Source organism: Rhineura floridana, chromosome 6 (genome assembly GCF_030035675.1).
Source record: "Rhineura floridana isolate rRhiFlo1 chromosome 6, rRhiFlo1.hap2, whole genome shotgun sequence".
Classification (NCBI taxonomy): Eukaryota; Metazoa; Chordata; class Lepidosauria; order Squamata; family Rhineuridae; genus Rhineura; species Rhineura floridana.
In genome coordinates, this window is record NC_084485.1 from 45,096,657 (window position 1) to 45,123,182 (window position 26,526).

Genomic DNA, 26,526 nt, shown 5'->3' on the forward strand with positions numbered 1-26,526 from the left:
CAGGGCCTTGTCGATTGATTAGGATATCAAGAAATTTGGTTCTTGGGTGGACATAGAGAGGGCAGTCAAGTAAATAATGAGGAAGATCTTCCACCTTTCCAGAGTGACAAATGCACAACCGCTGATCCCGCGGAGTCTGTTGATAGCGGCCAGTCAAAAAAGCACTTGGGATTGTCTGGAATCTCAGGGCTGTGAAAGCATATCTTAAATGGGCCGGTAGGGGGAATGACAAGTAATTTGCCCTTGTATGTTCTGCTTTAAATAACCCATACCACCTAGAGAACTTGGAGTTAGAGATTGCCAATCTGTCCATCCATATACAATGACACTCTATCTGTTCTCAAATTTTAATCCTGCTCAGTAAAGATGCTGACTGTATTGGAATGTGGTAATGGAGATAAACCACCTGAAATTTTGATTTCCAAAATCTATCCACAACGGCCATATCAAAACAAGCCTTCACCAGAATCTTGGATGGTGCATTTGTTAGTGAAGCCCAGTATGCCAACAAGGATTCATGAATACGAGCGCTGACAGGAAGGAGACCCGCTTCAGCTCTCAGAAGCGCAGCAGGTGTACTGGGAGGTAAACACAAAAGCTGTCTAAGGAAGTTATTTTGGATAGCTTCTAGAGAGGTGAAGGAGGGAATCATCCAACCCCATATAGCCGCCCCATAAATGATCTGTGGAAGGACCTTATTCAGAAAAAATTTCAGAGCGGGGGCCACCAGATGGCCCCCCATGGTCCTGTAGAATCTAAGAATTGCCCCGACAGACCTAGAAGCTGTAAGTTTAACAGCAGCAAATTGTTTTTTCCAAGAGAGGGTATCTTGGAACTGAATCCCTAGATATTTAAAAGAATGGCATTGATCTATTGGTTGTTTCCCAATGGCCCATTTGTGACTAGAGTATCTTTTTCCAAAAACCATTATCTTTGTTTTCTGATAATTAATTTGTAAACATTCCTTTTTACAGAAAACATCTAAATTCACCAGTAACCTCCTTAGGCCTATGGGGGTGAGAGATAAAAGAATCATGTCATCCGCATATAATAACATTGAAACTTTCCTGCATCCTATTGAGGGGGGAAAGAATTTTGGGCCCGCCAGTTCGGCAATGATGTCATTTAGGTATAGATTAAATAGAGTAGGCGCTAAAAGGCAACCTTGTTTGACACCCTTATTTGCCATAATTGGTTCAGTCAAGTTATTTCCCACTCTAATTCTGAGGCTATTATTGGAGTATATTTCCCTGATTAAATATAGCAGTCGTTTATCGATATTAGTATGGGCTAGCTTGGCCCACAATCGACCTCTATCGATAGAGTCAAAAGCGGCCGCCAGATCAACAAAGGCGGCATAGAGGTGTTTTGTGGGACCTTGCATTGACTGCCTAGCAAGAAAATATAGGGTGGTGCAGTGATCAATGGTGCTCTGCCCTTTCCGGAACCCCGCTTGTTCGGGGTGGATAACTATGTTATCTGCTTCCCACTCCTCTAACTTAAGCAAGAGAAATTTGCTATATAGTTTAGCTCCTATATCCAGAAGACTGATGGGCCGATAATTATTTGGGTCTTGTCTCTCTCCTTTTTTGAAGATGGGGATGACAATGCTCTGTTTCCAGCCCTCCGGCATATTGCCCGTAGTGTTAATCTGGGTGAACAGTTTGGCCGGGATGGGAGCCCACCAGTCTGGAAAGTTAATAAAGAGTTCAGGTGGAATCATATCTTCCCCTGGCGCCTTACCCCTTTTTAATGAGGAGATAAAAGTCCTGATTTGAGTTGTCGTAACCGGGGGCCAGTTAGAAAGATTTACCACTTTATAGAGCAGGGTAGGGACAATGATTGCAGCCGGGGCTGCATAGAGCTTAGCAAAATGGTCATGCCAACCAGTGGCAGATATTTGTTCAGTTGTGAGCTGTCTATATGCTCCAGTTCCACCGGCTACCATGTCCCAGAACAGACGCTCATTACACTCCAACAGCGCTTGATTAAGCTGCTGCCATTGTGCTCTCACATACAGGGCCTTTTTTTGCCTCAGCAAGGCCCTGTATGAGGAGCGAAGGTGGACGAGTTGAGCGTGACAAAATGTATTTGGATCCCTTATTGCTCTACGTGCATAGTTAACTAGTTGTCGCTTAGCAGTTTTACATTCATAGTCAAACCACCTCGTACACCCCGGGCGAACGGGCTTAGTGGGGTCCTTCAGGATCACCATAGGTTTAAGAAGGGAAGTAATACGATGATAGACGTTAAGGACGTCTGTCTCAGAGTCCATACCTGCTTTCCTAAGTGAGAGCAGAGCACTGCTCTCTAGAAGTTGCAAAGAGGAGGAGTGAAGAATTGGGGACCATCGTACTCTACGGTCAGCTATTTGAAGACCCTCCACATTTGGTAGAGCCGGGGGGGCAGAGGGTGACGCAAATTCAAGACCGTCAGAGTAGGAAAGTGGTCGCTTTCAATCTGTCTAACACAGTAAACTTGCAGACCTCTGAGATTAGTGCACTTGACACCAGTGTATAATCTATCACGCTAGCTCCCCGGGATGAAAGGTATGTAAATGCTCCATTAGACTGATCTACGGCTGAGCCATGTAAACACTCCAGGTGGTGAACCTGAATGAGTTCTGCTAGCCTCTGTCCTTGTTTATTTACTATCTGATCTTGAGAGGCCCTGGCAATCGGGGATATGATAGATGTCGGGCCTTGATTTGTTGAAGGCCCCTCTGTCCAACCGGAACCCATCCTGGCATTAAAGTCCCCACAGAGTATTATCTTGTATGAGGGAAATTGGCATTCCAAAGGTGATAGAAATTCTGATAGACGGTCCCAGATACAGCCTGGAGCTAAATTTCTAGCCATGGTAGGGGGGAAGTAAGCATTTATGACAATAAGGGCACCCGTCATGGGACCAGATCACCTCAGGCCCTGAACATAGTGATCACAATTTGGGTTCAGGGCTTGAATATCTACAGATAAATCGGCAGAAATAAAGATACAAAGGCCCCCGCTACCTCTGCCCTTAGTATTAAATTTGATCGCAGGTAGTGTGAAAGCTCTAAATCCATTTAAAAGGATCGGGATATCTGGGGTCGCCCAGGTTTCCTGGAGACAGATAATCTTAAAATGCTGGAGGAAAGGAGTTGGATCAGCCTCCCTGAATTTATTAGTCCATCCCATTATATTCCAGGAAAGGAACATGTACTGTCAATCAGTACTAATTACTTCCGTCAAGATAGTCGAATTGTTACGACAGTGCTGTGCATGCGCGAAAGATGACGTTCTGGGCGGAGAATTCACTCGATCAAATGCAGAATGTGGGGATGCCACAGTTTGAATTTGGTTAAAAGATTGATCAATCGGGATTGAAGTTCCAACTCATTCGTCTCCTCAGGGCTTTCTTCTAGAGGGGGAGGCGGGTTTCCATCTGTCTGCTCATGAATGACGGAGAGGTGCAGAGTAAGTTGTACGAGCCTATTAAGGATTTCATCCCGTTTGTTCGCAGGCAAGAGGTTAAAGGACTGAAACAGTGCCTGTTCCTCTTCCACCATGGAAGGTTCGGCAGGACTGTCAGCCAAAGACCGTTGTTATGATCGTAGGAATAAACCCTTGGGTCCTTGGCCAAAACCGGTATTTCTGGGACTTTAAAGGGATCAAGTTCTCTACTAAATTGATCTTGAAAATCCAGGTCGATCAGCAAACCAGGGTTTGACTGGGACGGAGAATACACATTTCTTTGTGCTGTAGAGGGATGGATACTTAATCTCGAAGGTGGTGCTAAATTTTCAAAGAGTCTTGAGGTAACTATGTCCATCCTGGCCAATGAATCCTTGCAAAGCCATATCTGATTAGTTACCTCCTGGGAAAGGAAGGTGACCACTGCACGAGCCCTGTTACTATTATAGTAGAGCTATTCCACTTGCATAATATCGTTTAAATTTAAAGGCGATGACATCACCTTGCTTAAAATGTCAATAAAATGGCATTTTCTGGTGGTTGGCAAAATGCGGCCCCATGGCTTGGGATAGTTTTCAAAAGCCAGCTTACTCCTATTCAGAACGAGGTTCCACCAGGGGATTGAATCTGTGGGCGCTGTATTCTGAGTTGTCTGTGTGCCCACTAATACATCATACCAAGGATCCTGATGGGGAATAAAGCGAGTTGGATTCGAAATAGGGGCAGTATTTAATTCCTCAACAACAGATAGGAGGGGGGGGAGTTAGCTCCACCAGCAGTAGATACAGCGGGCACTCCTTACATGGATGTTTCTCCTGACTCGGTCTAGACTTCTTACACCTCTCCTCTGTTAAATTGTCCAACAAATTAAAAAGTCTCTTAAAATTCATCCTATTATTCCGAGATGGTTTATAGGACTTTAAATTTTTGCTGTTTTGTAAATGGAGAACCGGGCGCCTTTTTTTTAGCCCGGATAGACTTTTGCCAAGAAGATCTTACGGGGACAGGGGACTTTGCCGGGTGAACGTGAGCAGTAGTCAGCTGGGAATCCTGGGAAGCCTGTATATTTCGTTGTAGGGCAACTAAAGTTGTTAAAAGCGAGTTGCATTCGTTCAAATAGGCTTTGACATGCTCCAAGTCTGACGCCATCGTGAGCATCCAGCCTATTAGGGCCGATCCTGTGGTATCGTCTCTTAGGCTGGAATCAATGCATTCCTTAACCAAAACAGGGTTTCTAGCCCAATCCGAAGGTCTGCCAGAGATAGAGCCCACCACCGCAGGTTGAGATGTACAGGCATTTTGCTCAGAGGGGGATCCATGTGGCGAGTCAATAGCCTCTTGAGAGGAATTATCAATCGGTTGTTCACAGATGCCTAAAGCTGCCACCATACAACTGGAGCTTTTTGGAGACGTTACGTTGATTTGGTTTTGGCTTTCTGCCAACGCTATTTCGGCGGCCAAATCCACCACCAGGGAATCCCTCCTTGAGCTATGAGAGTAACCCTTAAGGGGGAGGGACCAGTCCGAAGGGGTAATTTATTTATTTATTTTATTATTTATTTATTTATTTATTTCATTTATAAACCGCCCATAGCGAGTAGCTCTCTGGGCGGTGAACAAAACAGGATTAAAATACAATATTACAATAAAATCAATAACAAATAGCAGCAAGTTAAACTAAAGACATTGAATATGAAACATTGAACATTAAAATGCCTGGGAGTATAGCCAGGTCTTAACCTGGCGCCTAAAAGAAAGTACCGTAGGCGCCAGGCGTATCTCCTCAGGTAGGCTGTTCCACAGTTCGGGGGCCACCACAGAGAAGGCCCTAGATCTAATAACAATCCTCCGGGCATCCTGATGAGTTGGTACCCGGAGGAGGGCCTTGGATACTGAACGAAGTGGACGGGTAGGTTCATAGCGGGAGAGGCGTTCCACAAGGTATTGCGGTCCCACACCGTGTAAGGCTTTATAGGTCAAAACCAGCACCTTGAATCTGGCTCGGAAACAGATAGGTAGCCAGTGCAAACGGGCCAGGACAGGTGTTATATGCGCGGACCAATGGGTCCTCATCAACAACCTGGCTGCCGCGTTTTGCACTAGCTGAAGTTTCCGAACGGTCTTCAAGGGCAGCCCTACGTAGAGCACATTACAGTAATCCAATCTAGAAGTTACCAGAGCGTGAACAACTGAGGCGAGATCGTCACTGTCCAAATAGGGGCGTAGTTGGGCTACTAAGCGAAGATGGTAAAACGCATTCCGTGCTACCGAGGCCACTTGAGCCTCAAGCGACAAGGAAGGGTCAAAAAGGACCCCCAAACTACGAACCTGTTCCTTCAAGGGGAGTGTAACCCCATCTAGAACATGATGAACATCCACCATCTGGGCAGGTAAAGAGCTCACCAACAGTGTCTCAGTCTTGTCTGGATTGAGTTTCAGTTTATTAGCTCTCATCCAGTCCATTATCGCGGTCAGGCAACGGTTCAGCACATCAACAGCCTCACCTGAAGAAGGTGAAAAGGAGAAGTAGAGCTGCGTGTCATCAGCGTACTGATGGCAACGCACTCCAAAACTCCTGATGACCGCACCCAGAGGCTGCATGTAGATGTTAAAGAGCATGGGGGACAAAACCGACCCCTGAGGGACTCCACAATGGAGAGTCCAGGGTGTCGAGCAATGTTCCCCAAGCACTACCTTCTGGCGACGATCCGCTAAGTAGGAGCAGAGCCACTGCCAAGCAGTGCCCCCACTCCCAACTCCGCGAGCCTCCCCAGAAGGATACCATGGTCGATGGTATCAAACGCCGCTGAGAGATCAAGGAGAATCAACAGAGTCACACTCCCCCTGTCCCTCTCCCGACAAAGGTCATCATACAGGGCGACCAAGGCTGTTTCAGTGCCAAAACTGGGCCTAAAACCGGATTGAAACAGATCCAGATAATCGTTTTCATCCAAAAGCGCCTGGAGCTGGCTGGCGACCACCCGCTCCAAGACCTTGCCAGCAATCTTTTTCGGTGTGCTGCTGTGATATAGTTGTAAAAAAGTTTGTTATGTTTTGCTGCCAGCAATCTTTTTCAGCTTGCCAGCAATCTTTTTCGGTGTGCTGCTGTGATATAGTTGTAAAAAAGTTCGTTATTTTTTGCTGCCCCCTTATCTCTTTAAGTGGATTTCCAGCCTGCCATGATGGAGGGGGCGATTCCATCTGGGCCATTCCCCGTCTCTTTTTCTTTCTCTTTTCAGGCAAGCTCTCTAGGGGAGGAGGGAATTCTAAGGCTTTCCTCTCTTTCCTTGTGAGCACCATTATCTGACTGTAACTCTTAAACTTGGGAGAGCTTGGAAATAATTGCAGCGAGTCTCTTAGCTGTCAAGCTAACTGATAATTTCCAAGGTTTCAAGGACGCTGACTAAATTGGCACTTAGCCACTGCATATTTTTCCAGCCAGTGAAGATGGTAGACTAATAAGTCAGTAAGGCATTTGTTTGTCATAAAATCTCTCGTCTTTAGGCAAGAGGATAAGGGTAATTAGTTAGTAAATAAACAAAAGCCCAAGACACGGTCAAAAGCTCACCCGGTGTCATCTACCGGAACCGGAAGCCCGACAGAATATGGAAAAACCAATTGGTTCCCAATCGGAAAGGGTTGAGACAGGGGTGTATTTTATCACTTTATTTGTTTAATCTATATGCAGAACATATCATACGGAAAGCGGGATTAGACCAAGATGAAGGAGGTGTGAAAACTGGAGGAAGAAATATCAATAATTTAAGATATGCAGATGATACCATACTACTAGCAGAAACCAATAATGATTTGAAACGAATGCTGATGGAAGTTAAAGAGGAAAGCACAAAAGCAGGACTAAAGCTGAATGACAACAGAAGATATATGTAACTTTAAAGTTGACAATGAGGACATTGAAGTTGTGAAGGATTATCAATACCTTGGCACAGTCATTATCCAAACTGGAGACAATAGTCAAGAAATTAGAAGGCTAGGACTTGTGAGGGCAGCTATGAGAGAACTGGAAAAGGTCCCCAAATACAAAGATGTATCACTGAACACTAAGTAGTCACCATTACACTCAATGAGATTTAGGGCTCATCCAAACGGAGCGGGATAATCCACATTTTCCATATCCAGTTCGTCATTTGACAGTCCTCACTTTGCCTGTTTGTTCGCTCTTTCCCAATAAAAAACCAGCTTTTTTTGCACCCACACACGCAGCGAGAGGACCCGTACTTCTTCTCGCCTTTTCCCATCTCCGCCCATAACACTCCCTCCTATCAGCCAATTGGTCTGCAAAAATATGACGTATGCTCCTCTCCTCCTTTGCAACAAAGCACAACAAGGCGCATGTGCTTGAACGTACAAGCACGAAAGTTTGAATTTCCTGATGGTTTGGTAGTAGTGGCTGTAATGGGGTTCCTTGTCGCTCTCCACTCTGGAGCAGCGCCGGCCTGGGGTGTGTGTCTCCAGGTGCCCTTGACCATCCAGGGGGATTGTGGGCAGTGCAAGGGATCAGCGTTTGTAATCGCTGGGCAAATCCCCACATAACCCTTGGGCTCATTCACTGCAGGGTTCAGCCCCGGACCGTTATGTGGCTCGGCGGCAGGAATGCTGCCCCTGAGGGAAGCAAACAGCCCCCCCCACGGGTGGCCGCTCTTGGCTCAGGCAGAGAATGCAGGCAAACAGCCCCGCCTGCTGCTGTGTCAATCTGCACTGAAGCGACCAGCACAGGCTTTGTAGTGTTCCCTCTGATAAAAGAAACATGCAAACCACTTATATGCCTATAATTCCTGTATTTTTGTTTGTTTGTATTTGCGATATTTTGCAAAACCGACGGTATGCTTTTCTGCCTTTAACATTTCCGGAGATACACATGATTGCAATTCCACTTATTTCTCCAGAACAGCAAGTAATGATGTGTCATGTCTAGGAAGGTAGACCACCAGTCTCTATGGTTGCGGGTGGCTGAGACGCTTTAGCAAACCACTTACATGCCAATAATTCCTGTGGGTTTTTTGCTTGTATTTGCGATATTTCGCAAAAGCGACTGTATGCTTTTCAGCTCAGTTGGGCTGCGGAGAACCTGCAGGCTGTGGTTGAAATTGACAAGACTCAAAGAGAGTAGCCTTGCAGGCAGGAAAGCGAAATTGACTAAGGGTGGTGAGTGTCTGTAATCGGAGAGGAAAGCCTCTATTTCTCTTCTCCCCCCCTCTCCCTCGACTCTGGATGCCTGGAAGCAAAGACCAATACGTTCAAGAAGGGCATTTGATGCGGAGGGTGAGGGGCGGGAGGTGGAAGTTAGGCAAAGATAAATATTTTCTCCCTTGAAAAAGTTTACAAACAATTGCAGATCTCACCCTGAGCAGCTGCCCAGTTTGCAGGCTGGCTAAAAATTAACCGCTGTTGCTGCTTCTGCGCAAATGCACTTTTTTGCATCTGTGCAGTAGAAGTTGCAGCCCCCCCCCCAACACCACACCATTGCTCTGATAGGTTCCTTTTTCCCTGGGCTTTCCCCAGACATTCACGCACATGCGCAACAGTGGAAATACATGATTGGCTGAGAATGAGGGAAGGGATATGGGGAACCGCCCAAGAACCACCCATCAAACGCCCACAGCTGTAAAGTCTGCGGTATTGCATCTGAGCGTCTGAAGGTACAGTGGATGATTTCCGGTTTAAAAAAGCAAATCACATGATTTGCAGTATTGCAGGAGCGGATTTAACCGAGCGAAAATGCACAAAAGCGTGTGGTGTCATATGGACGACCGAAAAATAATGAAAACACAAAGCGATCATGTCACACATTTTACAGTCGTCTGGATGAGCCCTTAGTTCTGAGTAGTTATCTATTGTGCTGAATGTTGGACTGCGATCTTGTGAATAGTTACCTGGGAGTAAGCTCAGCCAAACCCACTGGTGCTTACTTCTGAGTTAGCATATGTAGAATTGCTCTCTTAATTTGGAATAAAATTAAATTGCAGAAAAGAGTGTATCTGAAGAGCATTTGTTGTAGGTACTTTTTATACATCGTCAGAGCCATCTATAGAAGTGTTATCAACAGACAAGAGTTTTCCCCCTTTAGTTGAAAAAATGGTAAATGAATTAGTGCCTGTGCAGACATAGCTACTAGGGCTGTGCACTAGATTCAGCCAAATCTGGGCTTGGGCCAAGTTGGCTTGAGACAGGCCTAGATTGGCCTGCATCAGATCACACCACTCAGAGTGATCAGGCAGGAAGGCTGCAATGGTCTGCTTCACCAGCGTGTTCCCTGCAAGTAATATGCTGGGGAAGCAGGCCCTGTAGGATTGAATCCTCCGCTCAGCAGCTGTTGAGTTTTAATCTTGTGTTTTAGTCTTGAGTTTTAATCTTGTGTTTTAGCCTTGAGTATTAATCTTGTGGACTGCAGGGTACTCCTTCCCAAACATCCCTGCAGGGAAGGTGTTTGCAAAGCAGCACACCACGGGAATGAATCCTCTGTTCAGTAGGTGGTGAGCAGCAGATTCAATCCTGCAGACTACCAGCACCCCACAGGATTGAACACCCTTCTCTCAGTTGGGGGTAGGGGAGGAGACACAGTATCTTCTTCCCCTGCCCCCTTCCAACTGTATGTTGAATTAAAGTTTTTAAAAACTCTAATTAAAAATTAGCCCAACCCCTAAACTGATTCAAGAACTGATCCAGGGTGAGTGGTCCCCAGATCAGCCCGACTTAGGAGGGCAGTACACAGTTCTAATAGATACTAATCAAGCCTATTCAATTGTATAATATTAATAGTCATGTTATGCATGGAACTAGTGAACAGCCTGAAATACACATCCCCTGGAATACTTCATATGAGCCTGCTTGCTCGGACATTAAAATATCTCAGAGGTCCTATTTCAAAATACAGTAGGTAAGGATAGGATATTGAATTGATTCAGGAGGTGGTGACTTGCATAGGAAAACACCTGTCCTTGAATTACTATGAGCAGGATTGATGGAAGCAGGGCTTTGTTCATGTGGACACTTGATGTGAACCACCATTACTGTTTCCACCACTGTCTGCTCCATGAAGAAACTTACCTTGGTACAGGCAAAGAGAAAACAAGTGTAATGAGTGCACACACACACACACACACACAGGTACAGGATATTTTTCCATTCAGACCAGAACTGGAACTCAAAGTCACAGCATTTTTGGCAGGAAAATTATGCTGATCCATACCGTTACTACCGAGAAGTCCTTTAGTGGGTGGCCAGTGGCCACACAGACTGGGGCCAACATTGCAGAACTCCATTCCTAAAAATGTGCCTCTTGCTTCTTCCCTGTTGTCCTTTTGGTAGCAGGCCAAAAAGGTGCTTTTGGACTTGTATATACTGTGTAGAGTCATATGAATTATAGTTGTGTGAGAGTGTTTATTTATTATATATATATCTCACCCTGCCTCCCAGGAGCCCAGGGTGACAAATGATCAATAAAACACTAAAAACGTCTATAAAACATCATAAAAACAAAGCATCTTTAAAAACATCTTAAAAACAATTCCAACACAGATGCAGACGGTGATAAGGTCTTTCCTTAAAAGGCTTGTTGAAAGAGGAAGGTCATGTTCATGATGTTGTAGCATTTATATTTTTGTATTGTGTTTCAATTATTGTTAGCTATCTTTTGGGGTTTTTTTTGAAAAAATTGAAAGGTGGGGTGCAAATGTTTATGTAAATAAATAAGTGTGGCCTAACACATGGGTGTGTGTGTAATAATACAGCTTTATTCCCACCCCCACCCCACCCCTCCCACCTAATTTCAGTTCAACTTCTGGAGTTCTTTCCTTTCACAAATTTAGAATTTATGACCATTCTGCTGGTGCATCGCACATAAGAGATTTCACAGACTATGGCTTATTAGCACACTGCACAATGTGCCGATATTATTTACACCACATTAAAAAGATTGAGCAGGCTCTTCCTGGATGTGAAAAAGCCTTCATTCCGAATTAAGATTAAACAAACAAACAAAAAAACACTTTTGATGTTGCTGCAGTGGCAATGATTGTTCCTCTTGTGCTTTTGATATTGTGCAGTAGAATATTATGCAGATGCCCTTCCAGTGGAATTTACCATTTAACGTATTCCTTCCCAGCTCTTTGCTTTCAGTTGATACAGAAAGAAACAACTGAGAAGGGTAGAGTACTCACTACACACAGATTGATTAAAAATGCCCTCTGAACATTTTGAAAACTTTGAGATATCATCTCCTCCACAATGTAGGCCCTGTTTCTAGTTAGAGTAGTGGTGATAGCTGTGAAAAATCACAAGGCAAACCCCTGGAGTGAGTCCTATGCAGACATAATTCTTATCTATAGTTTGTTTTTCTGAACAATGGTTAAGTGTTACAAGTGAATACCTAAACTATGGTTAAGGACTGGCTGCAAATGGGGTTGCAATACCACAGTTTGAAGTGGATTTGGAAACCACGGTTCAGGTTTACAGTGTTGAAGTGCTGTATTTGCACCAAGCACACCATTGTTTCAGCATTTTTTCCTACTTCTTCTCTTGCAAAAGGTAACATGCATGTCTCCCTATATGCTCCTTCTGGGGCAAGGCACAGGTCAGCAAACTGAACATTTTACCATTTTACTAGGTTTAAGGCAAAAACAAAAATAAAATCACCCTGTGATTTATATCACTTATATCAGGCTTACATATCTGGCACATCACAGCCAGAAACAGAGCACTACACATATGTGTGCACATGCAAACACATATGAAAGTAACACAGACCACCTAAGAAGGCTTGATAGTGTGGCGTAACCACTTCCACAGCCTGCCACTTGCAGCAGCCAGGGCGGAAGGTGGTGGGCTAGGAAAGAATAGCTGTTTCTTGTGCAAGCTTCCCAGTTGGCTAGCAAAGAGACATAGATTGGACCCATTGCCAACATGTAATAGCAACATGGTCAGCACAGGATTCAGCAGAGCCAGTGCCTGCCCAGTCCAGCCTTACTCCATCCCCTTTCTGCCCCTAAAATGCCCCATTTGGGGCAATTCCACTGGCTACCACTAGTGGAGATGCCACCAGCAATAGCTTCCACCTGTCTACCATTTGAGCAGGTACACTGGGCTGCTCCTCACCCGAGGAGTTCCCCACTGATGTCAGAAGCCAGAGGAACATCTCGGCCCCATCCAAACCCTCTCCAGCATGGTATTTATTTTTTATTTAATTTGTATCCCACCTTTCCTCCCAGCAGGAGCCCAGGGCGGTAAACAAAGTGCTAAAAACACTTTAAAACATCATGGTAGAGGAAGGCAGTGGGTTGCTTTGCCTGGCAGCTCTTGTATCCCTGATTTACATCCTCTATATTTGATACTTGAGCAAGCAATGCCTGCATTCAAAAGATCACATGGGAACTCATCCTTCCCCTTCTATAAACAGGGATATCAAATCTGCAACACTGGCCCCAAAACTCCTCAAGCAGCTGATTAAATGAAATGTAGCATAATGATACTTTATTATCATACTTTATAGTGAAAAATAGATGTATAGATTTCAGAAGTGTGTGTGTGTGTGTGTATATATATATATATATATATATATATATATATATATATATATATATATATGGAGGGAGAGAGAGAGAGAGAGAGAGAGAGATTTCAGAAGTACACACACACACACACACACACTTGAATGGTTTCAGGCTGCCTCTTACGGCCTCATACCTTACAATGAAATGTGTGCGACAATGAATTCTCAAGAAAAATCATCATCTTTCCATGACATAAGCAAAGAAACAAGGAGCCATTTACATAGCTGGAGCATTGTTTATAAAATGACAGGGATACCTCCACCCCTACCATTCTCTATTGTCACTAGAAAATGCAGAATCAATCTCTACAATACAATGAAGGTGGCGGGTGGGGGAACACCCTGCTATATAAAATCCATCTTGCAGAAGGTGGCCTTAAGTATGCTACCAGAAATGTTATAAGCAAATTCTGCAAAATTAGCTAAAAACACTCTAAAACTTCTTAAAAACAGACTTTAAGATTTATCAGCTAACTTTGGGGACTACTACTACTACTACTACCATTACTAAGCAGAGACAGTGATGGATAGTAGTTGTGAGGAACCAGAAAGTAAGTGGGCCACCAGAAAAAAGAGAGCAAAGCAGCCTTGGCCCCTGACCCACACAAAGAAACTAGAAGATAACTAAATCGTTAGAAGGAACTGCCCACAGGTGGATGGTATGTGGTCTTTGGTTATGGAATAGCCTGTACCAATTTAGTTATCTCCATAACTTCATAACTAATTTCCAGGTTTTAAAAAGAATTAGTATTTGATTGTTGTATAATGTTGCAAGAACATACAGAGAACCTGCTGGATTAGATGAATGGCCCATCTAATCCAGCATCCTGTACTCACAGTGGTCAGATGCCTATGGGAAACCCACAAGCATGTCATGAGCACAAGAGCATTCTCCCCTCCTGCAGTTTCCAGCAACTGGTAATCAGAAGCACACTGCCTCCGATTGTGGAGGGAGTGCATAGCCATCATGGCTAATGGCCATTGATAGCCTTATTCTCCATGAAATTGTCTAATCCTCTTTTAAAGTCATCCAAGTTGGTGGCCATCACTGCCGCCTGTGGGAGCAAATTCCATCGTTTAACTATGAGCTGCATGAAGATGCATTTCTTTTCTCTGACCTGAATCTTCCAACATTCATCTTCATTGGATGCCCACAAGTTCTAGTGTTATGAGAGTGGGAGAAAAACTTTTCTCTATCCACTTACTCCATGCCATACATAATTTTATACACTTCTTTCATGTTGCCTCTTTCCTCTAAACTAAACCCCTCCAAAAGCTTCATCTTTTCCTCATAGGGGAGTTGCTCTATCTCCTTGATCATTTTTGTTGCCCTTTTCTGAACTTTTTCCAGTTCAACAATATCCTTTTGAGGTCATGCATTGATTTGTATTTTTGTTCTGTTCTGTTGGGAGACTCTTTGAGCATATTTATATGGTCAAGTGGCATACAGATTTAATAAACACAGATAACTACCAAGGGCTTAAGCCATGTAGATACTCTTAGCATGAGCTGAGAATAAGAGTGGTAGGTTAGTACCTATTGTTCAGAAATGCTGTTTGTCCATCCATCACCCATCACTACACATACCAGCACAAGGAATATATTACACTCTTCACCACTTTTCACATAGTATAAGGTTTAGGATAGGACTCTAACAACTGTACCAACTTGGATAAAACAGGTAGTGTTTCAAAGATGAGTAGACCAAGAGGAAGAATGCAAGAGATGTAGTGTGGCTTGGGAACTAAAATACTGCTGTAGGGTATTGGAGATGCTACATTACGGAACTTAGGTTCAGGAAACTCAAGACAGAACTGTGGCCCCCATCTGAACTCCATGTTTAAAGCAGTATCATGCCACTTTAAGCAGTCATGGCTTCCCTTGTGAGGGGAATAGGGATCTAACAACTCTCAGCATCCTTAACAGCTGCATTGGGCTATTCTGGGAGCAATGGTGGGGGTATAAATTTAATAAATAACAACCAAACAACCTGCAGTTCCCAGGATTCTTTGGGGGAAGCCATGACTCTTTAAAATGGCATAATACTGCTTTAAATGTACAGTGCAGATGGGGGCTGGTGTTATAAGAGACATAGTTCTGCCAAATCTACCCCCATCTCCCGGTAATGTGCAGTACAAAGCTTTGCATATCCTGCGATCATTACACCATGTGTTCCCCTGCCCCTGCTCCCTACCACTGGCTGCCACAATTAGGCACAGAAAATACTAAGTGTCCGGACATGGTGTAAGAAGTACTACATTTTGTCAGAACTTGAGGAAAGGATGATAGCTTCATCACTACCCTCCCAACCCCCCAAAAAGTGCAATTTGAGGAAGAGGCCCAGATCCACCAGTAGGAACAGCATGAAGTAGGTCTAGATCAGGTTTGGGGAACCTTTAGCCCTCCAGATGTTGCTGAACTGCAGCTCCCATCATCCCTGGCTATTGGCTATGCTTGCTAGTGCTGATGGGAGTTGTAATTCAACAACATCTGGAGGACCAAAGGTTCCCCACACCTGACCTAGATCCACCAGTAGGAAGAGCAGGAAAAACAGAGACCTGAGATAGGGCATTCTCTGTGGTGGCACCCTGGCTCTGCACCTCCATCCAAAGGAAAATCAAGCAGTCTACCTCCTTCACCCATATTCAGGAGACATGTAAAGTTAAAAAAAAAGAAAAAAGCTAGGCTTTTGGACAATAGTTGTATAACTGCTGGTTTTAACTGATGACTGTATTATAGTGTTATTTTACACTGTTTTGTGCATTTTTAAAATTTTGAACCATCTCGGACTTCCTTTGGGGGTTCTGGATGTGAAATAATAAATAATTACTAAATAATAGCTCCATGGTAGAGCACATGCTTTTGTATGCAGAGGATCCCAGTTTCCAGGCAGGGCCGGAAAAGACCCCTATCTAAAACCTGCTGTCATTCAGTGCACACAGTTCTTCACAAGCTGGTCCAATGGTCTGACTCAATATAAGGTAGCTTCCTATGAACTTCTTGGATTTTTGAAGCCTGCGTTCGCGGGGGCAGGGAGGGGATATAGCAGTATTGCTGAACAATGTTGGCATTTCCCCCTCCCCCTGTAACAAACAAAAATGTTGACAAAAATGCTGTAAGTCTCCAGTGCTTTCTCCCCACAAGAAAACAGTGTGCAGAGATTGCTTCAAACATCCCACCATTTGGAGAAGGGAAAGCAAACACATATTAATAATATGATCTGCATTTGGATGTACGTGCTGTGCGGCCCTGTAGTGTATTCCTTTGGAGAGAATGAGCAAAAGGCTTGAATGCCCTCCTAGGCTATGGGGCACCTGCCTGTCTCTCACCAACCATAATTGCCATCTGATAAACACTGGCATGCTGCAACAGTACCACGACCTAGCTAGTTTTGACTCTCCCACAGCATCAGCATATGCCAATTAAGTTTCTAGTGCTGAATTCTAGAGGAGCCACAGAGCTTGAAACTTGTTCTCCTGCCTTTCAACTCCTTTTCCTTTTCCCATCCTAGCACTCAAGTGGCTTTACATTTTCTCCCACTGCTTCACTAATATTTTGCTGGGAGTTAATAGGAAAGGGCAAGGCAACCAACCTTTCAAAAAGATGGGAGATAAGTGATGAAAATCCACCAGAGACAGGGACAGGCCCAAGACATTTTGTGGCCTGAGGCAAAGGACATTTTGTGGCCTGAGGCAAAGGACATTTTGTGGCCTGAGGCCTCCCCCATTTCATGTCCATGGAAATGTCTGTGGCTGAATGGAAGAGGCCTTTGCATGCAAAAGGTCCCAGGCTGCTTCATTCTGGTTGGTGAACAGAGCTGACAGATCAACACTTCCGGAATAATGGGCACTGCACACCTGTGATGCCTGATGGGTTATCAGGATTCTAAAATGTAGAACTCCCATCCTTTTTAGTGTAGTTAAAGAGAACAAGGAACACCAATAATCTGGCAAACACAGTACTGTGTACAGGTAGCCATCTTATAGCACAGGAGTGGAGAATTTATTTCTGCCTGAGGGCAGCATTACTCTTGGGCAACCTTCCAGGGGCTGCAGCCAGGGATGGGTGGGTCCAGAGGCAAAAGTGGGAGGAGCAATGGATATGACTCTTATATTTATATTTATTTATTTATTATTTGATTTATATCCCGCCCTTCCTCCCAGCAGGAGCCCAGGGCAGCACATTTATTTATTATTTGATTTATATGATAGGCTATATTCCTCCCATGCAAAAGTAAGAGGTTTCTACATGCACACACATCCTAGCCACACAAAAACATTTAAGGAGGCCATTTTGACCTGCCCTACAGCTGACATCATAGCTGGTATTATGCTTTCACTTGAGGCCCAGTGATGTCCTAAAAAAAAGGAAGGTGTTCTTCTTATTTAGCTCAATGGTTCTGTCTTATGAGTTTCCAAGAGTTAGAACAAGTTAGCATTTAAAAATATAGTGCACACATACTCCACAACAATTTAAGCATCTACAATATCACAGCTACTTAATGCCAACCCAAGCAAGAGTTTTACAGTGCTTTTGAAAAGCATTACAGCCTGTCAGGGCCGGGGCCAGGCATGCCAGGGCCCTTGGGCACCAGCCTTCCCCAGGCCCCTGGCACCCACATGCACGCGCCACTTACCTACCTTTCCCTTGAAGTGAATGCTGCCCACGCATGGCTACCATCAACCAAGATGGTGGCCGAGGCTTCCCTAAGGGGCTGATGTCTCCACTGCCATCTTGGTTGATGGCACACATGGGTACTATGCACGCACATACCTGCCATCAACCAAGATGGCAGCAGGGGCATCAGCCCCTTAGGGAAACCTCGCCCATCATCTTGGTTGATGGCAGGCTTGTATCCGCAGCGCAGCCAGCATTTACTTTGAGGGAGAGGTAGGTGGGGCATGCAGGTGGGTAAGAACATAAGAAGAGCCTGCTGGATCAGGCCAGTGGCCCATGTAGTCCAGCATCCTGTTCTCACAGTGGCCAACCAGGTGCCTGGGGGAAGCCCGCAAGCAGGACCTGAGTGCAAGAACACTCTCCCCTCCTGAGGCTTCCGGCAACTGGTTTTCAGAAGCATACTGCCTCTGACTAGGTGTTGCAGGCCTGCATGGTAGTAGGGGATACCTGGGAGCTCCCTCTCTGCGATCCGTGGCAGGGTTGCTACCTGCACACCCTAAGGAGGGGCCCTCGACCAGGGCCCGCCTGACCACTCTCTGGCACCAGCCCTGCAGGCTGTGATAATATAGAAAGGCAGTTCCTCTAGAGCTACTGAGGGAAACCTCTGGCCCTCTTTATACTGCTGAACTACAACTCCCATTATCCTTGGCCACTGGCCATGATTGCTGGGTCTGATGGGAGTTGTAGTTCAGCAACATCCAGAAGGCAGAGATACTGGATTTAAATCCAATAAGCTATACCTTTAGTGTGACTTTATACATGTTCATCATTTGACAGCTACCACATCAAACGATAGCTTGCTTATACGAGACAGCCATCATAGCACAAACATCACACAAGTAGAGAATTCACATTGTTGAATCTCAAACAATATTTTTCAATGGAGGCTGCTGATACACTAAAGTGAGAGTCACTGGATGATCAAGAAACCATATGGTCAGCTATCACCTGATACATCTGCATCTATGAACATCTGATACATCTGCATCTTCAATTCAGTTATAAAATGAATGATACATACTACCATGATGGATTAAGAAAGTGATTTCATGACAGTGTGTGGCACTCAAATGGTTCAACAGATTCCAAATGGACCACAGAAATAAGCAGTTTTACAATTACATAAAAGGGAAGCATTAATATTAAAAAAACTTCTACATAACTATTTTCTATTTTCCTTATGTGAATTAGTGTGTCTCACCTATGCCTGCCCATGAAGTAGCCAACTGTATGTTCCTGAGCAAATTAAGGCTCTTGAATTCCAAGAATTTCTCATGATCTCTTTCACCAGAATCATCCCTAATCTGATTTTTGTAAAGCAACAAGAATGAAGTTTTTATAAAACAGCCTTCTCCAGCCTGGTGCCTTCTAGATGTTTTGGGCTAGAACTCCCACCAGCTGCCAGCCAGCATGGTTGTGCTGACAGCTGTAGTCCAAAATATCGGGGGAGGGGGATCAGACTTGGGAAGCCTGCCTTTAAGAGATTCAGCAAGCAGAAACCTGACCTTCTAATAAAAATATATACTTCAGACTCAAGACCTGAGATACAGTATATATTCTAATTCACCTGAACCCATAAGTGAATGGAAGTGAGGAAACGGCTAGAGCAAACTATCCCACTGAACAGCAGAGTGTGCTTATGCAACAGAGAGATCAACTTAATCACAGATGACAACTTCTGAAAACCTTTGCTTTGAATTCATCCCTGGCATTTTTCTAGGCCAGCTTCAAAACAAAAGCTTTGTCTTCTTAAAATGCAACAGCCTCAGGCATCTTTGCAAAAATAAAAAAGTGACATATCTCAGGTCTGAAGGAATGTCTGTGCCTATTGCCTTCCAGCACTCCTTTGAAAGCTTCTCTCTACAGTTTAGCTAGATTCAGATTATTCAGATCAGCATGAATTCTATAGATTACCCTACTAAATATAGGTATAAAAAGTGTAGGTTTAGGATTACATTTTAATTACCTCATTACAGCTTTATGGGTTGGGAAAACATCACTCGTTATTAACCCAAGACACTTTTGCCTATGAATCTAGAAAGCATTTGCTGTGGCAATATATGTTTCAGCTCATTATTTCAGACTTTGCTCTCTCCTGCCATCCCCATCAATGCTAGCTTATATTGCACCCTTTCCATCACTATATTCTTCCCTACCTACTCATGCTATTTTCTAATGCATGTCCAAAAAAACAGAATCTTGTAACCTGCATTTAAGTGTAAAATAAAAATGTATCTTGAGTTTATCTTCAAGTAGTGGCAGAAGATCCTGCACATATCAGGTCATTTCTCAAGCATGAAAATGGAGACATTTGACTTTAGTGGCCAACAGTGTGAGCTAAAAGAGCCCTGCAGTTCAAATTTTGTTCCTACCATTCAACTAAGGCAAGAGCCAATGAAATAAGGCCTATCAAATGTAAGGAAACAGGGAAAGGTCACAGAATCACATTTCTCTCCTCATGTCACCTCATGTATGCCAAATTATTATAGCTGCAAATCACTTACCCATGGTTAATGCTAACCAGGTTTCCATTCCATCTTAATCAGGATTTAAGAATCACCATTAACCATGGATGCCATTAACCTGCTTTAGGTCTGATCTAGATAAGCCACTCTGTTGAGAAACTACTGCCCCATCCCACCCTCTCTCCACATAACCGAGATAAGCATATTGGTTTAATATGTTTTATGGGTTACTGAGGTATACAATAAGGTATATGAATACTAAGAAACATTAAGAGTTGGACAAGAGTCACTATCAGGGAGTTACTGTGATTTTCCATCCAGAAGACATTCCCTTTGGCAAGCCTTCAATTTGGTTGCAGGTCTCAGATTTCCAAATACAACTAACATCATGGGATACAGATCAACATGTTCTGGCCCCATTATTGAGTGAATTGGTGACTGGCTAATTAAAAGTGCCCTTGTTGGCAATTTTTGTGTCTCCTTTCTTTGAAGGCCAGTTTTTCTTTTACATCTCCGTCAAGTTTGATCTCCCCTTCACATTCTGTAGATTCCTATAGCTAAGGTTGATAAATACAAACAGAGACAATCTCCCTTCCTCTAATCACTACTCCATGGGAGAATGTCCTCATCCCGTTTATAGGTGTTCACACATTACATTCCATGTTCAATAAGTGTACAATCTCTATACACAATAGTTAAACTGAATAAATCAACAAGTGTACAATCTTCCACACTGGCATTTGTACATGTATAGGGACAGCTTGTATCTGTGTTCAGTGTAATGTGTGAATAAGCCTTCTGTCTCGTTTCTCTCTCTAGCCCTCAACCTCCAACCCGTGTTTCCTTTTCCATCCTTTTCCCTGCCACCATGCACGCTCCCCTCTCTGACACATTTGCTGTTGATGGCAAGTCTTCCCAACCACAGGCACAATGCAAGATAAAACACCTCTCCCAAATCACTGACTTGTTATCTACCTTTTCCAAAGAAGCAGTCCTTATGAGACTCCCTTTCTTTGTTTTGCCATTCCCTTGAAATCCATCTACAATTTTTATCTTGACAGTCAGAGCCCACATACATCCTCCATTGGCATTCGGCTGGGAAGCAGAAGAATATTAGTCTAAGGTATGTGTCTTGACACCTTACATTCTAACCAAGCCTGACTTTTCTCTTCAACAAAAACATATATAAATATGAATAATACCACTGACAAGCTACTATTGAGCGTGGGTGGCTTTTAAGAGACTCTAAAGAGCACTATTCCTGCTCCATTACTTCAATGTTGTCTAGCTTTTTCGCACACAACCTGAACTCCTTTGCCAGCAAAGTTATTTTCTTGTCATTTTTTTGTAAATGGAGCAGTAGCAACAAACCCCAGCCAAGTTAGACTTTAGTTCTGTGCATCCCACAAGCGCTTCTCTACAGCTATATAATGGCAATGTTCCAGCCAGAGCTATGAAGATTGAAATACCACTGATTGCAGTAAGTACTTATCTCCCCATACATAGAAATGAACAAGACTCAAAAGTGCTGACTTTTGAGTGAACTGTACCCAGTGTGTGTGTTGCCTTTCATTGGCTCATTACATGATAACCTTTTAAAAGGGGGGAAAGCTCAACTCCTGTTCTTAGAAACAAAAAGGAGGTACAACTCATCCAAAAAGAAAGGGAAATTGAACACAACAGTTGAATCAATACATTTAAAACAGAAAGCCACTGTTCCACACCATCTTCTGCACAGTTCAACCTGCAAAACGGTTAAGCTGAAGTGTAGGGATTTGGCTCCATTGAATTAATTTGTAGGCTGTGCTGTAAACGCATAAACCTGGCCCTCAAGCTGTTTATTCTACACCGATCACAATGCAACACTTGACGAATCTGACATATTTAGAAATGGATGCATATGCCCACCACTTGCCTTTCATGGCTTCTTTGGTTTAACAGATTATGCCAATGACCTGCCCCTCACAAAGCCCATGTTGTTTACTTCCTCATGTGCTCAGCACATTTCCAGTTCAAATGACACATTCATTATAAAGAAAGTCCCTTTATTAAACAATGTTTGATAACTATATAATTTTCAAATGATAGTCAAAAGAAGTTTCATCGGAACTCATTCAGGAATGGTGCTTGTAGAACTAGAAGCTTTTGACAAGATGGGGCAGCATTTAAGGTTCATTTGCCTTATGATGTTTGTATTTAGGTGACTGAGAGGAGGTGGGGTTTTGATTATTGTATTGAAAAGTATTTGTATGATCCCTTGTAGCAGATCTCAGTTATTGCGTTTTCAAATTCTGTATTTTTTTTTTAATTTGACTTTTATCATTTCTTTTATTGCAAGCTGCCTTGGGACTTTTTAGTATACAACAATTAATAAATGAAATAATAATAGTAAGACTGGGGAGCCTTGAATTGTAACTCTGAATTATTTGCATCTGTAAGAAGCAGCAGTACTGTGCTATCCTAACTGGTGGAGAGATATAAAAATTACATGAGTTCTCTTTAATAGATACCTAAACAGTGCTCAGTTTTGCAGTGAAGATCAAATGTTGTATAATGGCTAGAGTGTAGAAGTTTGGCCTCAAAATCTAGCTTCAAATACCCTGTGAAGCTCATTGTGAGCCTCTGGGCAAATTCACTACCTGTGAGCCTGATCTACCTCACAAGGCTGTTTTAGACTAAAATGATTATTTTGGACTTCTTTGAGGAAGGATGTGATATATGTTACAGGTATGAAAGGTTACTCTCAAAAGATAATCTTGCAGTGGAGCCAAAGTTCATAAGCAGTGAATGGACACATGCTGCTTGGAAAGAACAGTGTGGAGTCACTTCAGGTGTTTTTAAAAGCTCAGATTCAACTGTGCACCATCCTGTTTCATGAATGTAACTGATCTGTTGAAATTAGTAAGAAGCATGCTTCTGAGCAGCAAGATGACATCCCCACATTTGTGCCTTAACTACTACAATGTTTGATTTTGATGTGCGAGAGCAAGGTTCAAATCCCAGCTCAGTTCATCGCACAGCCTTGGACAAGTCACTAACTCTCAGCTGCGCAATCTCAGAATCCAGGGAAGGTTCTATAGAGAAATGAGGATACAGAAAATTGCAGTGCATTTTGTGTACTGAGATGCACTTTAAAAATAGTACTAAACATTGCAGGAACGTTTCCTGATGAAATAAAACAGAGCAACATAGCAGGATATGGGGGAGGGACCACAAATTAGGGGAAGAACACATGATTTGCATGTAGAAGGTTCCATGTACTGTCTGTTAAAAAGATTAGGTAGCAGATGAAAAGAGAGAGATATAGCGGAGAGTCACTGCCACTCTCAGAATACACAATACTGGGCTAGATGGACCAGCCATCTGACCTGGTATAAGGCAGCTTCTTAGGTTCCTATGATAAAACATGTGTTAAAGTTATCTTACTCCATTAGATACTGCCTCTCATTCTTATATACATCTTACAGTGCCCCAGGGATTGGATCATTCAGTCTATTCCAGCCACACTAGCACAAGAGCAGTTTTAGGAAGCTGCTTTACACCATCAGATTGCTGGTCCATCTAGTGTATTATTGTCTACACTGGCTGGCAGCAGCTCTCCAGGATTTCAGATAGGGGTTTCTCTTAAGTCTTATCTAGAGATTTGGGGATTGAACTTGGGTCCTTCTGTATGCAAGGCAGATGCTCTCCCACTGAGCTAGGACCCTTCCCCATCTAAGAAGACTTAAGAGATTACATTTTACAATCTGAATAAGGAGGGAGTTCCCCCGTGCGCGCACACACGTTATCTACAAATAACATTTTCAATGCAACAATAAACCAACCCCATTAGGTATCACACATAGATACAATATATGTCCTAAAGAAGCCAACACATGTACATCAAATATACTTCAGTGGGGGGATACAACACACACTAGTTGGTCGGTCTTTTTTATTATTATTAATTTTTGTGCTTCTCCTGTAGAGAAAGGGATTTGTCCTATACTTTGGATTTGCAAATGTTCGGAAAACTTTCCCCCCCACAGCCACCTGCCTATCCGTTGGCACAGTAGCACCTCTGTTCTTTGTCCCTTCCAGACTCACAATGGGACTTCGAACAGGTAGAGAGTATGGGCTTAGTGCAAAACATACTTGAAATCCAATTTGTAAGGAATCATTAATAAAAGAAAGGGGGATCATTTCTAACAGGCATGTCCAATTTCTTTATATATAAGTCCAAGAGGCATATCATTTGGCAGACACAAGAACTAAAGGCTTTTTTAAAAAAAACAAAGAAAGGAGGGGGAGGAAAAAGTTCAAAGACCGAAGGAAGAAAACTACGCATGTTAGTCAAACATTTGAAGACGGAAAAATGGAAAATGGATTTTCCTTTTTTTAAAATCAAGCAGAGGAGTGCATAAGACAAGGTTGCAAAAAAAAAACCCACACCAGAACTAATTCTTGTAAAGGAGGAAAAAACAGAAGGGGAGTTAAGCAAAGGAAAAATTAGTTGGGGGTGTAGGAAAGAGCCAAAAAAGGGTAAAATCAGCTGCTTAGACCTCACACTGTAAGGAAAACAAACGAACAACCACCAAAAACACAGCACCTCTTTAAAAAAAAAAACCCACACACAACAAAAAAGCAATTCGTTATGAATCTTATGTTGTCAATTGAAAAGAATAAAAGGGGAAAAAGCATTTGGAGGAGGAGGAGAAGAAGAAGAAGAAGAAGAAGGGGAAAAAAATACTCACCAAGCAAGAAAATATTCAGAAGTAAAAATGTCAAAGAAGGAGTGAGTGAGAGACAGGGAAGGAGGAAAGAGTGAGAAAGCCACCAGCCCAGAGAGAGTAATAGCCCAGGAGTGGTGGTGGTAGTAATGGTAGTAGTAGCAGTAGCCCAACCTACTGCTGAAGCCAGCGCCTGCCGCCAACTCTACAGAGCCGCGAGCGGACTGGCAGATCTTAGAGTCTACGCGATAAGAGCCCTTCCAGCAGAACGCACCATTGCTAGGACTGAAGGGGGGAGAAAGAGAGCCGCACAGAACTCGACAACCGCCTGGCTTTTGCGCCCGAAAGCATGCAAAACACACACAGAAGGCCGTGAAGGGGGATTTGCTAGAAGAGGCGAGCGGTACCTAGCAGAGCTGGAAAGAAGGGCAGCGGCTCCCCCCCAGTGTATTTTGGAAAAGTCCACTCCTGGAGGGTGTGGAATGGGAGGAGGGAATAAAGGAGTGGAGATTTGCTTCGAAGCGATGCCTCTTCGTTTCACTGAAGTGATGGAGCAGAGTAATCTCCGTTTCGACAATCCTACCGCGTCTTCCTTTGCCGTGGTGGATGTTCGCCAGGCATGGGGCGTAGTGATGGCAAGCGGAGCTGGGTGCTTGACAAGCGGGATGGGTGGCTAGATCAGATTAGGTTGATTCTGCGCGGTGGTCGGCAGCTCGACGCGGAGAACAAGAGGCTTTGATGCCGTGGGAAAGGGACACCTTCCTTTCAACTACTGCAGAGGTGGGGAAACCCGTGGCCCTCCAGAAGTTGTTGGACTTATGGACCCTGACCACTGGTCATGCTGGCTGCGGCTGATGGAGTGAGAGTCCAACAACGTCTGGCTGGCTACGGGATCCCTGACCCTGAGTTCGAAGGACTGGCTATGCAATCCTATACATGTCTTCTCAGAAGAAAGTCCCATTGAATTCGTTGGGGCTTACTCCAGGTAAGTAGTTATAGAATTGCAGCCTAAGCGAGGCCACGAAGGGATGCTTTCACGTTGTAATTTTCAAGTGCTTGTGTGACGTGTTTTATGGCAGGGCTGGGGAACCTGTGTCCCTCCAAATGCTTTTGAACTACAGCTCCCATCTTCTCTGACCGTTGGCCATGCTGGCTGGGGCTGATGGGAGCTTGGAGTCCAACAACCTCTGGAGGGACATAGCCCCCCCCCCGAACGAATTGAGTGAATCCTCCAGTATCTCTGAGGTACCCATAAATATTATAAACAACGTAAGTTCAAGTTTGCTCACACCTTGATAACCAACTGGTCAGAGAGAGAGAGTTCGGCAGGAGAGCTCTGAAAGCATCACAAATTGCAGGTTTGGGCTAAGCCATTGTACTAGTAATCCCATGAAGACAGGATGTGTGTGTGTGTGCATGCGTGCGTTAATGCTCAACTGGAGAAGGGCAGTAATTAAAAGTCAGTTTTGTAAATAACAAGCAGAGTTGTGGCTCTTTCTTGTTTTTGCTACAAAGTGTGGTGTAGTGGTTAAGGTGCTGGACTATGACCTGGGAGACCAGGGTTCGAATCCCCACACAGCCATGAAGCTCAGTGTGTGACCTTGGGCCAGTCACTGCCTCTCAGCCTCAGAGGAAGGCAATGGTAAACCACCTCT

General features: G+C 43.8%; 1 protein-coding gene across 8 annotated transcripts in view; it reads right to left on the reverse strand.

Moving 5' to 3' along the window:
- Positions 1 to 25,084, reverse strand: part of RALY (RALY heterogeneous nuclear ribonucleoprotein) — a 390,500-nt gene extending 365,416 nt beyond the window's left edge. For all 8 annotated transcript variants that reach the window (XM_061631638.1, XM_061631639.1, XM_061631640.1 and 5 more), the window contains exon 1: positions 24,896 to 25,084. The gene's annotated coding sequence lies outside the window, so the exon portion shown is untranslated. The remainder of the gene's footprint in view (positions 1 to 24,895) is intronic.
- Positions 25,085 to 26,526: the final 1,442 nt, after the last annotated feature.